The sequence below is a fragment of the Aquarana catesbeiana genome, linkage group LG11 (assembly GCF_042186555.1).
Source record: "Aquarana catesbeiana isolate 2022-GZ linkage group LG11, ASM4218655v1, whole genome shotgun sequence".
Taxonomy (NCBI): domain Eukaryota; kingdom Metazoa; phylum Chordata; class Amphibia; order Anura; family Ranidae; genus Aquarana; species Aquarana catesbeiana.
This window is the reverse complement of record NC_133334.1, coordinates 179,911,757-179,928,570: the sequence shown is the minus strand read 5'-3', so window position 1 is coordinate 179,928,570 and position 16,814 is coordinate 179,911,757. Positions and strand designations below refer to the sequence as shown.

The 16,814-nt window shown below is 43.1% G+C and overlaps 1 protein-coding gene across 28 annotated transcripts in view; it reads right to left on the bottom strand.

Moving 5' to 3' along the window:
* The window catches only part of NRXN2 (neurexin 2), a 3,426,600-nt gene that overhangs the window by 3,024,245 nt on the left and 385,541 nt on the right, over positions 1 to 16,814 (bottom strand). For 22 of the 28 annotated variants that reach the window (XM_073605071.1, XM_073605094.1, XM_073605085.1 and 19 more), the window contains one exon: positions 1,213 to 1,286. The exons of 2 other annotated variants lie outside the window; for them this stretch is intronic. The gene's annotated coding sequence lies outside the window, so the exon portion shown is untranslated. Of the gene's footprint in view, positions 1 to 1,121; positions 1,287 to 16,814 lie in introns of all 28 variants that reach the window. 4 more of the 28 variants (XM_073605072.1, XM_073605074.1, XM_073605078.1 and 1 more) reach the window with 2 other exon arrangements.

Sequence of the window (16,814 nt, the reverse complement as noted above, 5' to 3'; positions counted from 1 at the left end):
TCCAGAAAATATATGTGTTATATATATAAACAGAAGCCTTGCTTCAAGAAAATAAAATAAAGGAAAAAAGCCCAATAGCTAGCAAGTGATCACACTTGTTCCTGAGACAGAATTGTGCACTCATTAAATGGCCTGCTGAGGTTATGTTGAGAACTGTGAACACAGAGGGGGAGGGAGCACACCAGACATTGTAGTCATTGACAGCAATTTACATTACTATAGAATAGTTGAAAAACAGATGTCACAAAACTCACTCTATGCAGATTGTTAGCTTCCACTACAACAGCTGCAATACGCAAACACTATGACTTGGTGATCCAGGGGCTGGGTTATATGCCCACACCTTTATAGTGAAGGAGCTGGGATATTTGGTACGTTGTTTGTTATATAGTCTCAATCACTGTACTTTTCATTCTACATAGTTATGACCCCTGTAATTTATATGCTATTTTGTACAGTACATAGTCCTGACTCCTGCCCTCTGTACATTATGTTGTGTGTTACATATGTTACATTGTCCTGACCACTGCATTCTAAATACTATGTTGTAATAATGTTACATAAATTACTCTTTTGGGTCTGCTGGTCAGGGATGAAAGACAATGTAGTGGATTAATGCCTTGTCCCAAAATTCAATTGGGCAAATGCTGCCATAAATGTGCTTAGTAATCTGTAGCCCAGGCTATGATGCTACTCTCACTGCAGCCACATGGCCCTGGGCTATTACACAGCTACAGCCTGCTGCAGCGGCCATGCAGGGAGGGACGAGAGACACATGCAGCTGCCTGGGAGAGCCCCATCCATTGCTCGAGACATTTCCAGTTATTGAAGCTTGAATATGGATGATAGCCCTTAAGCCTTGTAATGCTAAGGGTGCATTCACATGGGCAATTAACACACCCTGCCATTTCAGTGCTTAAAAAACACTTATGAGTTTATCTTCATCATAAATTAGACTCCATGGATTCTCACCAGATTTCTTGATCCCTAGTGAGTGTGGATCAAATAAAGCTTGAGTAAAAAAAAAACATATGCATCTTGTCTTCATTCCCACCGTCTTCACAGAATTAAACCAAAAAAACCCCCAAAAGGTCAATATATTGTAGTGCATTCAAACCCACCTTCAATAATAAAACAAGAATTCATTGTGCTCACATATATCAGTGATTTCGTTTTTAATTCCTTCACTCCACCACCTTCATATACTCTTACCAGGTGCAAAAATTCTTCCAATCATATATCAATTGTTCTCACTCCTTCAGGTATGTTCCAAGCCTTCAATTCTCCTAAAAAAAAAAAAACAAAAAAAAAAACTTGACAGTGTAATATTGTCTATTCCACCAAAAAATGTAAATCATCCAACGTGGTCACATTAAATTGTGAATATCAGTGCAAACCATAAAGCCCCTGTATTCACAATGTCATGCATCCAATCCCACATGCTAAATAACCATAGCAAACAGAATGCCCACACATTCTTTACATTTTCCTCCAATTTGAATATTTCCACATATATGGCAGAGTTTCTGCATAAAAAATAAGAATGGCGAGATTTTTTACATTAAAATGGTTACATGCACAGAGATAAGCAACATGCCAGTTTCCAAAATGTCGGATCGAGCACTTCCAGTTCTGGCTCAGAGGTCACTTCCTGACTATTTTGTCCAAAAAATGTATTAAAGGATATGCAGATATTGCAGCTGGTTGTACACAGAATGTGTCCAGCCATGACTGCCACAAGAAATTGTCAGCAGCAAACAGCCATAGTTAATCAGTTTGCTTTCCTGCCTTACTTTGAGTCCACTCAATGTTCTAATTTTTAACTGAAGCCCTGATGAAGGGGGAGTTTCTTTGACCCTGAAACCCATTGGCTGTTTTTTAACACAATATCATTAAATGATTTTGGACTCTTATCTTTTGGTGGCACTCCTTCCATACACACATATCTTTTCCTGGCAACCTGCTGGAGTACCCAAAGTAAGGTAACCTTGCCTGTTGTGAGCAGCATTTCCTGAGCCAAAAGGCTCTTCAAATATTTTTTGATCTCTCACTACCTTGTTTAAACTTACAGTATATCAAAGTCTCAGCACCTATTAGATGCCGTTTTTTTTTCATTGAATGGCCAGTCATTATGGACATTAAGTTAGGTAAGGGAATGAAGGGTAAGAGACACTCAAAAAATGCCCAGTGCAAGAGGAACAATAGAAATTAAAGTCAAATTGTATAGGAATAACAGAAGATTTGTCCCTGGCCCAAACAGAATGCTTTATATGTGGTCAGAGAAGAAAGATGGGATGAGCACTGTGGCTTCCTGTCTGATCATAGAAGCTAGAGTAATCCAAAGCTGAGTTCCACTCGTTTTTCTGTTTATTAAAAGTCAGCAGCTACAGAAAGTGTAGCTGCTGACTTTTAATACACACACTCACCTATCCCACAGTTCAGCGATGCAGCTGCTCAAAGCCTCGCTTCCCTCCCTCTCCTCTCCGCGGCGCCGGCATTGCAAGTATGGGCACCCGGCTGTGACAGCTTGCAGCTTCACAGCTGGTGCGCACTGCGTGTCCTGAATGACCGAGCAATCTTTTGGGACCTGTGACGTGTCCCAGAAGATTGCAGGGAGGGAAGGGAGAGTAGGAGTCACCTAGACGACGCAAGCAGAAGTGGGAGCTGTGTACTTGTCAAAACTAGGTACCCCCCGCCAAAAAAAAATAAAAATAAAAACTGACATGTCAAATGTGGCATGTCAGGGGATGTGGAGTCTCTAAAGTGGAAGTTCCACTTTTGGGTGGAACTCCGCTTTAAGAATAGGATTGTAGTAAAGGGTGCATGGGATATCAGAGAACAAAATAAGGAAAGCAGAATTTTGGGAGGTAAAACTAACTTAGGCAGGAAGATTTTGAAGAGAGTTAAAAGAAAGTGAGAGAATGTGATATGCATGTGTTGTGTGAAAATGGGAAAAATGTAAGCGATTTTGGAGAGAGAATTGTGTATGTGTGTGAATGGGTGTGCTGGGGCTTTTAGTCCTACATCTTTTGTACTGTATGTCCTATAGAGGTGCAAATTTCCCCCTCCCTTTCTTTCCCATAAAAGGAATGTGCTTTACGTGAGTGATAAGACTGGCAAGGTTACCCATCATATGACTACAAATAATAACATTATGTGCTAGGTAATTTAATCTGATAAACAATGTGATCACAGCAGTGGTGGCTGGTGCTCAATATTTTAGGGGGGGCGGCAAACCAATTGGGTCTCAGGAACTGCTTCCTGGCCAGGAGGAGAATCAGGAAGACAATAGTGAATATTAATTTGCTATTGTCACAAAACTGGGTGGGCTCAGGGCGCAGTGCTCTGCGCCCCGACCCCCCCCCCTTTTTTTAGGCCAATTAGAGCCTCAGGCTCTAATCATGTGCTTAAAAAAAAAACTCTATTGAAATCCATGCACCCAGCACCCTGAATGTAGATTAGGGGGCTGGATGCATTAATAGGGGTGGGGTGGGGGGGGCTGCGCCATGAGGGGCCGCCACTGGATCACAGTTATTTTAAATCTGTTTTCCAAACATGGTAAAATGAAGATTACATATAACAGTGCACATAGTATAAAATAACACAAATTAAACATCCTCTGATAGTGAAACAGTGCATTTAAAAAAGGGAAATGAGGTAAAGCATCCTACTTTAACCACTTGCTTACTGGGCACTTAAACCCCCCTGCTGCCCAGGCCAATTTTCAGCTTTCAGTGCTATTACACTTTGAATGACAATTGCGTGGTCATGCTACACTGTACCCAAATTACATTTTTATAATTTTTTTCACACAAATAGAGCTTTCTTTTGGTGGCATTTAATCACTACTGGGGTTTTATTTTTGCTAAACAAACAAAAAAAGCCGGAAAATTTTGAAAAAAAAAAACAAAAGCATGTTTCATAGGTTGTTATAAAATTTTGCAAACGGGTCATTTTTATCCTTCATCGATATACGCTAATGAGGCTGCACTGATGGGCACTGATAGGCTGCACTGGTGGGCACTTATAGGCTGCACTGATGGGCACTGATAGGCACAGATAAGGCGCACTGATGGCCACTGATAAGACAGCACTGATGGACCCTGATGGGTGGCACTGATGGATGGCACTGATGGGCACTGATAGGTGTCACTGATAGGTACCACTGATAGATGGCACTGATGGGCACTGATAGGTGGCACTGATGGGCACTGGTAGGTGACACTGATGGGCACTGGTAGGTGACACTGATGGACAGCACTGTTGATGAGGCACTGATTGGTGACATTGATAGGTGGCACTGTGGGCACTGATAGGTGGCACTGTGGGCACTGGTAGGCGGCACTGTTGTGCACTAGTAGGCGGCACTGTTGTGCACTGGCAGGTGGCACAGGTGGGCACAGATGAGGCGAAGGCTGCTCTCCTTGATTAGGACCGATGTCTCTCTGACAGCCGCCAGTGATCGGCTTTTTATTTTTCTCCTCACGCTGAAAATAGCCGATTACCGGCTTTGTTTACATCACATGATCAGCTGTCATTGGCTGACAGCTGATCACGTGTCATTGGCTGACAGCTGATCACGTGGCTGATCACAGATCGCACCGCGCGTGCCCTGCAGGGGGCACGCAGGCCACTCGAGCAAGGGATAGTGCGAATCTGAAAGGGGTTAAGAAGCTGTATCTGCGTATCTGAAAATAGGGTGTGATATTGAAATTATCACTCATGTATTAACTTCAGATATAATGTTAACAATTTTATTAATGATATAGATTTATTATAATTGGTTTAGACAACCTTTGGTTGGAAATGGAATACAGGTTATTGTGAAAATGTATAATATGGGGTTACTTTAGTTTAAGATGATGTGGTTATACTACAGCTGCTAAAATACTTAATGGAGCCTAGGTGGACATGATAGATATAAACTTTTTCTATAAAAATAAAACCTAAGGGTCTGATAATAACTTGATGGGTGGTCCATGATGTGAGAGTAATAAATAAAACTAACTGTTGACAGATCCATCACATCAAGTCCACATACTCCATTAGGATACATGCCAAATGCAGCCAGCTGTTTTATAGATTTTTATTTGGTAGATGATAGTTACAGACATTATTTTCGTTGATTATTTAACTGTAATCGTGCCACATTCTGTGCAGCAATTATTGCAAACAGCTAAACGAAATATTTGTCTAATGCCAAAAAATATGACTTTGTATTCTTATTTATGTACAAACTTAACAATGAAAATGTGTACAATTAGACCCAGTCACCCATTTGCCTGTATTGGAGGGGATTGAAGACAAAGAAAACCACATGTGTTAAATGGATGACCTAGGAATCAGTGCAGGACACACTCCTTGAAGACCCAGATTTTAGTTTTTTTGTAGATGGATCCTGGTTTTATACCAAGGATGGCAAGATCTATACTAAATATGCAGTTATCACCCAGAAGGACTCCAGACTCCAGAGAGAGATATATAATTTTGCCCCTGTACAAATCATTAGTAAGACCTCATCTGGAATATGCAGTTCAGTTTTGGGCGCCAGTTCACAAAAAGGATATCAGGGAACTGGAGAAAGTGCTGAGAAGGACAACCAAACTGATCAGAGGCATGGAGGAGCTCAGCTATGAGGAACGATTAGAGGAACTGAATTTATTTTCTCTTGAGAAGAGGAGATTATGGGCGACCATGTATATTTACTAGGGATGAGCTTCGAGTTCGAGTCGAACCCATGTTCGACTTGAACATCGCATGTTCGACTGTTCGTTGAATTGCAAACGATATTGGTCCTTTGCACCAAATTCGAGTGGCGAATCACGGCCTATAATTCACTGCAGCATCGCAGTGCATTGCTGGCTGATGACTGGCCAAGCATGCACTATGACCTGCATGCTTGGCCAATCACAGCGCCGTCTGTACAGAGAGCCGTAATTGGCCAAAGTCAGGGTGGCTTTGGCCAATTATGGCTCAGGGGGTTTACTACACGCCTCACACTATATAAGGCCGCCTGGACGTCGGCCCTGTGTAGTGTGTTCCGGCGTTGAGTGAGATATAGAAAGAGAAAGACAGTGTAATTTGATTTAAGTTAGATATAGTAGGCTGGCGAGTCACCTAGGATATATATATGCATCCTAGGTGTTGTGTATATAAGTTGATTTAAGTTAGATATAGTAGGCTGGCGAGTCACCTAGGATATATATATGCATCCTAGGTGTTGTGTATATATATACACTGTATTCAGTTTAGCTAGATCCATTCCTGTTATTCTCTACTGACAGGCAGGCGTTTTAACAGTATTTACAGCTACCTGAAGAAAATTGATGGTGTTCTTCTGATCCTATTAGTTCTATTAGCTACAGTATTTACAGTTAGTGTAGTGCGTCCTCTGCACAGTGTGCACCTAAAGCTACCTGAAGAAAATTGGTGGTGTTCTTCAGATCCTATTAGTACCGCAGGCAGCTGCAGTATTTACAGTTAGTGTAGTGCGTCCTCTGCACAGAGTGCACCTAAAGCTACCTGGAGAAAATTGGTGGTGTTCTTCTGATCCTATTAGTACTGCAGGCAGCTGCAGTATTTACAGTTAGTGTAGTGCGTGCTCTGCACAGTGTGCACCTAAAGCTACCTGAAGAAAACTGGTGGAGTTCTTCTGATCCTATTAGTACCACAGGCAGGCAGCTGCAGTATTTACAGTTAGTGTAGTGCATCCTCTGCACAGTGTGCACCTAAAGCTACCTGAAGACAATTGCTATTGTTCTGATTCTATTAATACCACAGGCAGGCAGCTGCAGTATTTACAGTTAGTGTAGTGCGTTCTCTGCACAGTGTGCACCTAAAGCTACCGAAAGAAAATTGGTGGTGTTCTTCTGATCCTATTAGTACTGCAGGCAGCTGCAGTATTTACAGTTAGTGTACTGTGTCCTCTGCACAGTGTGCACCTAAAGCTACCTTAAGAAAATGGGTGGTGTTCTTCTGATCCTATTAGTACCACAGGCAGGCAGCTGCAGTATTTACAGTTAGTGTAGTGCATCCTCTGCACAGTGTGCACCTAAAGCTACCTTAAGAAAATGGGTGGTGTTCTTCTGATCCTATTAGTACCACAGGCAGGCAGCTGCAGTATTTACAGTTAGTATAGTGCATCCTCTGCACAGTGTGCGCCTAAAGCTACCTGAGGAAAATTGGTGGTGTTCTTCTGATCCTATTAGTACTGCAGGCAGCTGCAGTATTTACAGTTAGTGTACTGTGTCCTCTGCACAGTGTGCACCTAAAGCTACCTTAAGAAAATGGGTGGTGTTCTTCTGATCCTATTAGTACCACAGGCAGGCAGCTGCAGTATTTACAGTTAGTGTAGTGCATCCTCTGCACAGTGTGCACCTAAAGCTACCTGAAGACAATTGCTGTTGTTCTGATCCTATTAATACCACAGGAAGGCAGTTGCAGTATTTACAGCTAGTGTACTGTATCCTCTGCACAGTGTGCACCTAAAGCTACCTAAAGAAAATTGGTGGTGTTCTTCTGATACTATTAGTAACACAGGCAGGCAGCTGCAGTATTTACAGTTAGTGTAGTGCATCCTCTGCACAGTGTGCACCTAAAGGTACCTGAAGACAATTGCTGTTAATCTGATCCTATTAATACCACAGGCAGGAAGCTGTAGTATTTACAGTTAGTGTACTGGGTCCTCTGCATAGTCTGCACCTAAAGCTACCTGAAGACAATTGCTGTTATTCTGATCCTATTAATACCACAGGAAGGCAGCTGCAGTATTTAAAGTTAGTGTAGTGCGTCCTCTGCACAGTGTGCACCTAACGCTACCTGAAGAAAATTGGTTGTGCTCTTCTGATCCTTTTAGTACCACAGGCAAGCAGCTGCAGAATTTACAGTTAGTGTAGTGCGTCCTCTGCACAGTGTGCAAATAAAGCTACCTGAAGACAATTACTGTTGCTCTGATCCTAATAATACCACAGGCAGGCAGCTGCAGTATTTACAGTTAGTGTAGTGCGTCCTCTGCACAGTGTGCACCTAACGCTACCTGAAGAAAATTGGTTGTGCTCTTCTGATCCTATTAGTACCACAGGCAGGCAGCTGCAGTATTTACAGTTAGTGTACTGCATCCTCTGCACAGTGTGCACCTAAAGCTACCTGAAGACAATTGCTGTTGTTCTGATCCTATTAATACCATAAGCAAGCAGCTGCAGTATTTACAGTTAGTGTACTGTATCCTCTGCACAGTGTGCACCTAAAGCTACCTGAAGAAAATTGGTGGTGTTCTTCTGATCCTATTAGTACCACAGGCAGGCAACTACAGTATTTACAGTTAGTGTAGTGCGTCCTCTGCACAGTGTACACCTAAAGCTACCTGAAGAAAATTGGTGGTGTTCTTCTGATCCTATTAGTACCGCAGGCAGCTGCAGTATTAACAGTTAGTGTAGTGCATCATCTGCACAGTGTGCACCTAAAGCTACCTTAAGAAAACTGATGGTGTTCTTCTGATCCTATTAGTAACACAGGCAGGCAGCTGCAGTATTTACAGTTAGTGTACTGTGTCCTCTGCACAGTGTGCACCTAAAGCTACCTGAAGACAATTGCTATTATTCTGTTCCTAATAATACCACAGGCAGGCAGCTGCAGTATTTACAGTTAGTGTAGTGCGTCCTCTGCACAGTGTGCACCTAACACTACCTGAAGAAAATTGGTTGTGCTCTTCTGATCCTATTAGTACCACAGGCAGGCAGCTGCAGTATTTACAGTTAGTGTACTGCATCCTCTGCACAGTGTGCACCTAAAGCTACCTGAAGACAATTGCTATTGTTCTGATCCTATTAATACCATAAGCAAGCAGCTGCAGTATTTACAGTTAGTGTACTGTATCCTCTGCACAGTGTGCACCTAAAGCTACCTGAAGAAAATTGGTGGCGTTCTTCTGATCCTATTAGTACCACAGGCAGGCAACTACAGTATTTACAGTTAGTGTACTGTGTCCTCTGCACAGTGTGCACCTAAAGCTACCTGAAGAAAATTGGTGGTGTTCTTCTGATCCTATTAGTACTGTAGGCAGCTGCAGTATTTACAGTTAGTGTAGTGCGTCCTCTGCACAGTGTGCACCTAAAGCTACCTGAAGAAAATTGGTGGTGTTATTCTGATCCTATTAGTACCGCAGGCAGCTGCAGTATTAACAGTTAGTGTAGTGCATCCTCTGCACAGTCTGCACCTAAAGCTACCTTAACCTCCCTGGCAGTATGATTATTTCGGATTTTAGGTGCTGAAAGCGGTGCAATTATTTTGCATGGAAATTTGGCATTTTATATTGTAGGTCTGTAATTCTTAACAATAACACACTTAAATCTGTCCAAACAAGAGTCTAGTAGATATCCCGGGTATGATAAAGTTTGAAACACAAAAACATAAATTATAATATAATAAATAAAAATAAATTAAAAAAAAAAAAATTAATAATAAAATAAATTTCCCCACGATTCACTATCACTCAATTCTGCAAGTGTTCTAATTTACTATCACTGTGTTCTAGCTGGTCTAAAGCCACTTTTGATGTAAAGGGACACTTTTTGGTTGCTATGGACAATCTCCAGTTTCCAGGCAGAAAGAACAGTATATATAACATAAAACTGCATGCAGGGCATTGGACAAAGCACTGGGGACAAAAGGGATGTGAAATAATTTCATACAGCACTGTAATCTGTAAGATTACAGTACTGTATGTGTTATGGTTTTTACAATTTTTTGAATTTGCCGCCAGGCTCCGCCCCCGTGCGTCGCGCCGAACGGAGTCTGGCACGGAGAGGCTTCGGAGGAGGACGGAGCCCGCAGACACTGCGGGGGACATCGCAGGATCCCGGGGACGAGGTAAGTAAAGCCACACCAGGATCCTGCGATGTAATCCCGAGTGTTGCTCGGGGTTACCGCTAATGGTCCTGAATTTTAACCCCGAGCCACACTCGGGAAAACCGCCAGGGAGGCTATGGAAACTGATGGTGTTCTTCTGATCCTATTAGTAACATGGGCAGGCAGCTGCAGTATTTACAGTTAGTGTACTGTGTCCTCTGCACAGTGTGCACCTAAAGCTACCTGAAGACAATTGCTGTTATTCTGATCCTATTAATACCACAGGCAGGAAGCTGCAGTATTTACAGTTAGTGTACTGGGTCCTCTGCACAGTGTGCACCTAAAGCTACCTGAAGACAATTGCTGTTGTTCTGATCCTATTAATACCACAGGAAGGCAGCTGCAGTATTTACAGTTAGTGTAGTGCGTCCTCTGCACAGTGTGCACCTAACGCTACCTGAAGAAAATTGGTTGTGCTCGTCTGATCCTATTAGTACCACAGGCAGGCAGCTGCAGTATTTACAGTTAGTGTACTGCATCCTCTGCACAGTGTGCACCTAAAGCTACCTGAAGACAATTGCTGTTGTTCTGATCCTATTAATACCATAAGCAAGCAGCTGCAGTATTTACAGTTAGTGTACTGTTTCCTCTGCACAGTGTGCACCTAAAGCTACCTGAAGAAAATTGGTGGCATTCTTCTGATCCTATTAGTACCACAGGCAGGCAGCCACAGTGTTTACAGTTAGTGTACTGTATCCTCTGCACAGTGTGCACCTAAAGCTACCTGAAGAAAATTGGTGGTGTTCTTCTGATCCTATTAGTACTGTAGGCAGCTGCAGTATTTACAGTTAGTGTAGTGCGTCCTCCGCACAGTGTGCACCTAAAGCTACCTGAAGAAAATTGGTGGTATTCTTCTGATCCTATTAGTACTGCAGCCAGCTGCAGTATTTACAGTTAGTGTAGTGCATCCTCTGCACAGTGTGCCCCTAAAGCTACCTTAAGAAAACTGATGGTGTTCTTATGATCCTATTAGTACTGCAGGCAGCTGCAGTATTTAGAGTTAATGTAGTATGTCCTCTGGACAGTGTGCACCTAAATCTACCTGAAGAAAATTGGTGGTGTTCTTCTGATCCTATTAGTACCGCAGGCAGCTGCAGTATTTACAGTTAGTGTAGTGAGTCCTCTGCACAGCGTGCACCTAAAGCTACCTGAAGATAATTGGTGGTGTTCTTCTGATCCTATTAGTACAGCAGGAAGCTGCAGTATTTACAGTTAATGTAGTGCATCCTCTGCACAGTGTGCACCTAAAGCAACCTGAAGAAAATTGGTGGTGTTCTTCTGATCCTATTAGTACCACACGCAGGCAGCTGCAGTATATACAGTTAGTGTACTGCGTCCTCTGCACAGTGTGCACCTAAAGCTACCTGAAGACAATTGCTGTTGTTCTGATCCTATTAGTACCACAGGCAGGCAGCTGCAGTATTTACAGTTAGTGTAGTGCGTGCTCTGCACAGTGTGCACCTAAAGCTACCTGAAGAAAATTGTCGGTGTTCTTCTGATCCTATTAGTACCGCAGGCAGCTGCAGTTTTTACAGTTAGTGTAGAGCGTCCTCTGCACAAGTTGCACCTAAAGTTACCTGAAGAAAATTGGTTGTGTTCTTCTGATCCTATTAGTACCACAGGCAGCTGCAGTATTTACAGTTAGTGTAGTGCACCCTCTGCACAGTGTGCACCTAAAGCTACCTCAAGAAAATTGATGGTGTTCTTCTGATCCTATTAGTACCGCAGGCAGCTGCAGAATTTACAGTTAGTGTAGTGCGTCCTCTGCACAGTGTGCACCTAAAGCTACCTGAAGAAAATTGGTGGTGTTCTTCTGATCCTATTAGTACCGCAGGCAGCTGCAGTATTTACAGTTAGTGTAGTGAGTCCTCTGTACAGCGTGCACCTAACCTACTTGAAGACAATTGCTGTCGTTCTGATCCTATTAATACGACAATTGGTGGCGTTTTTCTGATCCTTTTAGTACAACAGGCAGGCAGCTGCAGTATTTACAGTTAGTGTACTGCATCCTCTGCACAGTGTGCACTTAAAGCTACATGAAAATAATTGCTGTTGTTCTGATCCTATTAGTACCAAAGGCAAGCAGCTGCAGGATTTACAGTTGGTGTAGTGCGTCCTCTGCACAGTGTGCACCTAAAGCTACCTGAAGAAAATTGGTGGTGTTCTTCTGATCCTATTAGTACTGCAGGCAGCTGCAGTATTTACAGTTAGTGTAGTGCGTGCTCTGCACAGTGTGCACCTAAAGCTACCTGAAGAAAACTGGTGGTGTTCTTCTGATCCTATTAGTACCGCAGGCAGCTGCAGTATTTACAGTTAGTGTAGTGTGTCCTCTGCACAGCATGCACCAAAAGCTACCTGAAGACAATTGCTGTCGTTCTGATCCTATTAATACCACAGGCAGGCAGCTGCAGTATTTACAGTTAGTGTACTGTATCCTCTGCACAGTGTGCACCTAAAGCTACCTGAAGACAATTGCTGTTGTTCTGATCCTATTAATACCACAATTGGTAGCATTTTTCTGATCCTGATAGTACAACAGGCAGGCAGCTGCAGTATTTACAGTTAGTGTACTGCGTCCTCTGCACAGTGTGCACCTAAAGCTACATGAAGATAATTGCTGTTGTTCTGATCCTATTATTACCACAGGCAAGCAGCTGCAGGATTTACAGTTGGTGTAGTGCGTCCTCTGCACAGTGTGCACCTAAAGCTACCTGAAGACAATTGCTGTTGTTCTGATCCTATTAATACCACAGGCAGGCAGCTGCAGGATTTACAGTTAGTGTAGTGCGTCCTCTGGACAGTGTGCACCTAAAGCTACCTGAAGAAAATTGGTTGTGCTCTTCTGATCCTATTAGTACCACAGGCAGGCAGCTGCGGTATTTACAGTTAGTGCACTGCATCCTCTGCACAGTGTGCACCTAAAGCTACCTGAAGACAATTGCTGTTGTTCTGATCCTATTAATACCATAGGCAAGCAGCTGCAGTATTTACAGTTAGTGTACTGTATCCTCTGCACAGTGTGCACCTAAAGCTACCTGAAGAAAATTGGTGGCATTCTTCTGATCCTATTAGTACCACAGGCAGGCAGATACAGTATTTACAGTTAGTGTACTGTGTCCTCTGCACAGTGTGCACCTAAAGCTACCTGAAGAAAATTGTCGGTGTTCTTCTGATCCTATTAGTACCACAGGCAGCTGCAGTTTTTACACTTAGTGTAGAGCGTCCTCTGCACAGGGTGCACCTAAAGTTACCTGAAGAAAATTGGTTGTGTTCTTCTGATCCTATTAGTACCGCAGGCAGCTGCAGTATTTACAGTTAGTGTAGTGCGTCCTCTGCACAGTGTGCACCTAAAGCTACCTGAAGAAAATTGGTGATGTTCTTCTGATCCTATTAGTACCGCAGGCAGCTGCAGTATTTACAGTTAGTGTAGTGAGTCCTCTGTACAGCGTGCACCTAACCTACTTGAAGACAATTGCTGTCGTTCTGATCCTATTAATACGACAATTGGTGGCGTTTTTCTGATCCTATTAGTACAACAGGCAGGCAGCTGCAGTATTTACAGTTAGTGTACTGCATCCTCTGCACAGTGTGCACTTAAAGCTACATGAAGATAATTGCTGTTGTTCTGATCCTATTAGTACCAAAGGCAAGCAGCTGCAGGATTTACAGTTGGTGTAGTGCGTCCTCTGCACAGTGTGCACCTAAAGCTACCTGAAGAAAATTGGTGGTGTTCTTCTGATCCTATTATTACTGCAGGCAGCTGCAGTATTTACAGTTAGTGTAGTGCGTGCTCTGCACAGTGTGCACCTAAAGCTACCTGAAGAAAATTGGTGGTGTTCTTCTGATCCTATTAGTACTGTAGGCAGCTGCAGTATTTACAGTTAGTGTAGTGCGTCCTCTGCACAGTGTGCACCTAAAGCTACCTGAAGAAAATTGGTGGTGTTATTCTGATCCTATTAGTACCGAAGGCAGCTGCAGTATTAACAGTTACTGTAGTGCATCCTCTGCACAGTCTGCACCTAAAGCTACCTTAACCTCCCTGGCGGTATGATTATTTCGGATTTTAGGTGCTGAAAGTGGTGCAATTATTTTGCATGGAAATTTGGCGTTTTATATTGTAGGTCTGTAATTCTTAACAATAACACACTTAAATCTGTCCAAACAAGAGTCTAGTAGATATCCCGGGTATGATAAAGTTTGAAACACAAAAACATAAATTATAATATAATAAATAAAAATAAATAAAAAAAAAAAAATTAATAATAAAATAAATTTCCCCACGATTCACTATCACTCAATTCTGCAAGTGTTCTAATTTACTATCACTGTGTTCTAGCTGGTCTAAAGCCACTTTTGATGTAAAGGGACACTTTTTGGTTGCTATGGACAATCTCCAGTTTCCAGGCAGAAAGAACAGTATATATAACATAAAACTGCATGCAGGGCATTGGACAAAGCACTGGGGACAAAAGGGATGTGAAATAATTTCATACAGTACTGTAATCTGTAAGATTACAGTACTGTATGTGTTATGGTTTTTACAATTTTTTGAATTTGCCGCCAGGCTCCACCCCCGTGCGTCGCGCCGCTCGCAGGGAACGGAGCCTGGCACGAAGAGGCTTCGGAGGAGGACGGAGCCTGCAGACACTGCGGGGGACATCGCAGGATCCCGGGGACGAGGTAAGTAAAGCCACACCAGGATCCTGCGATGTAATCCCGAGTGTTGCTCGGTGTTACCGCTAATGGTCCTGAATTTTAACCCCGAGCCACACTCGGGAAAACCGCCAGGGAGGCTATGAAAACTGATGGTGTTCTTCTCATCCTATTAGTAACATGGGCAGGCAGCTGCAGTATTTACAGTTAGTGTACTGTGTCCTCTGCACAGTGTGCACTTAAAGCTACCTGAAGACAATTGCTGTTATTCTGATCCTATTAATACCACAGGCAGGAAGCTGCAGTATTTACAGTTAGTGTACTGAGTCCTCTGCACAGTGTGCACCTAAAGCTACCTGAAGACAATTGCTGTTGTTCTGATCCTATTAATACCACAGGAAGGCAGCTGCAGTATTTACAGTTAGTGTAGTGCGTCCTCTGCACAGTGTGCACCTAACGCTACCTGAAGAAAATTGGTTGTGCTCGTCTGATCCTATTAGTACCACAGGCAGGCAGCTGCAGCATTTACAGTTAGTGTACTGCATCCTCTGCACAGTGTGCACCTAAAGCTACCTGAAGACAATTGCTGTTGTTCTGATCCTATTAATACCATAAGCAAGCAGCTGCAGTATTTACAGTTAGTGTACTGTATCCTCTGCACAGTGTGCACCTAAAGCTACCTGAAGAAAATTGGTGGCGTTCTTCTGATCCTATTAGTACCACAGGCAGGCAGCTACAGTGTTTACAGTTAGTGTACTGTATCCTCTGCACAGTGTGCACCTAAAGCTACCTGAAGAAAATTGGTGGTGTTCTTCTGATCCTATTAGTACTGTAGGCAGCTGCAGTATTTACAGTTAGTGTAGTGCGTCCTCCGCACAGTGTGCACCTAAAGCTACCTGAAGAAAATTGGTGGTGTTCTTCTGATCCTATTAGTACCGCAGCCAGCTGCAGTATTTACAGTTAGTGTAGTGCATCCTCTGCACAGTGTGCCCCTAAAGCTACCTTAAGAAAACTGATGGTGTTCTTATGATCCTATTAGTACCGCAGGCAGCTGCAGTATTTAGAGTTAGTGTAGTATGTCCTCTTTACAGTGTGCACCTAAATTTACCTGAAGAAAATTGGTGGTGTTCTTCTGATCCTATTAGTACCGCAGGCAGCTGCAGTATTTACAGTTAGTGTAGTGAGTCCTCTGCACAGCATGCACCTAAAGCTACCTGAAGATAATTGGTGGTGTTCTTCTGATCCTATTAGTACAGCAGGAAGCTGCAGGATTTACAGTTAGTGTAGTGCATCCTCTGCACAGTGTGCACCTAAAGCAACCTGAAGAAAATTGGTGGTGTTCTTCTGATCCTATTAGTACCACACGCAGGCAGCTGCAGTATATACAGTTAGTGTACTGCGTCCTCTGCACAGTGTGCAGCTAAAGCTACCTGAAGACAATTGCTGTTGTTCTGATCCTATTAATACCACAGGCAGGCAGCTGCAGTATTTACAGTTAGTGTAGTGCGTGCTCTGCACAGTGTGCACCTAAAGCTACCTGAAGAAAATTGGTGGCATTCTTCTGATCCTATTAGTACCACAGGCAGGCAGATACAGTATTTACAGTTAGTGTACTGTGTCCTCTGCACAGTGTGCACCTAAAGCCACCTGAAGAAAATTGGTGGTGTTCTTCTGATCCTATTAGTACCGCAGGCAGCTGCAGTATTTACAGTTAGTGTAGTGAGTCCTCTGTACAGCGTGCACCTAACCTACTTGAAGACAATTGCTGTCGTTCTGATCCTATTAATACGACAATTGGTGGCGTTTTTCTGATCCTATTAGTACAACAGGCCGGCAGCTGCAGTATTTACAGTTAGTGTACTGCATCCTCTGCACAGTGTGCACTTAAAGCTACATGAAGATAATTGCTGTTGTTCTGATCCTATTAGTACCAAAGGCAAGCAGCTGCAGGATTTACAGTTGGTGTAGTGCGTCCTCTGCACAGTGTGCACCTAAAGCTACCTGAAGAAAATTGGTGGTGTTCTTCTGATCCTATTAGTACTGCAGGCAGCTGCAGTATTTACAGTTAGTGTAGTGCGTGCTCTGCACAGTGTGCACCTAAAGCTACCTGAAGACAATTGCTGTTGTTCTGATCCTATTAATACCACAGGCAGGCAGCTGCAGGATTTACAGTTAGTGTAGTGCGTCCTCTGGACAGTGTGCACCTAAAGCTACCTGAAGAAAATTGGTTGTGCTCTTCTGATCATATTAGTACC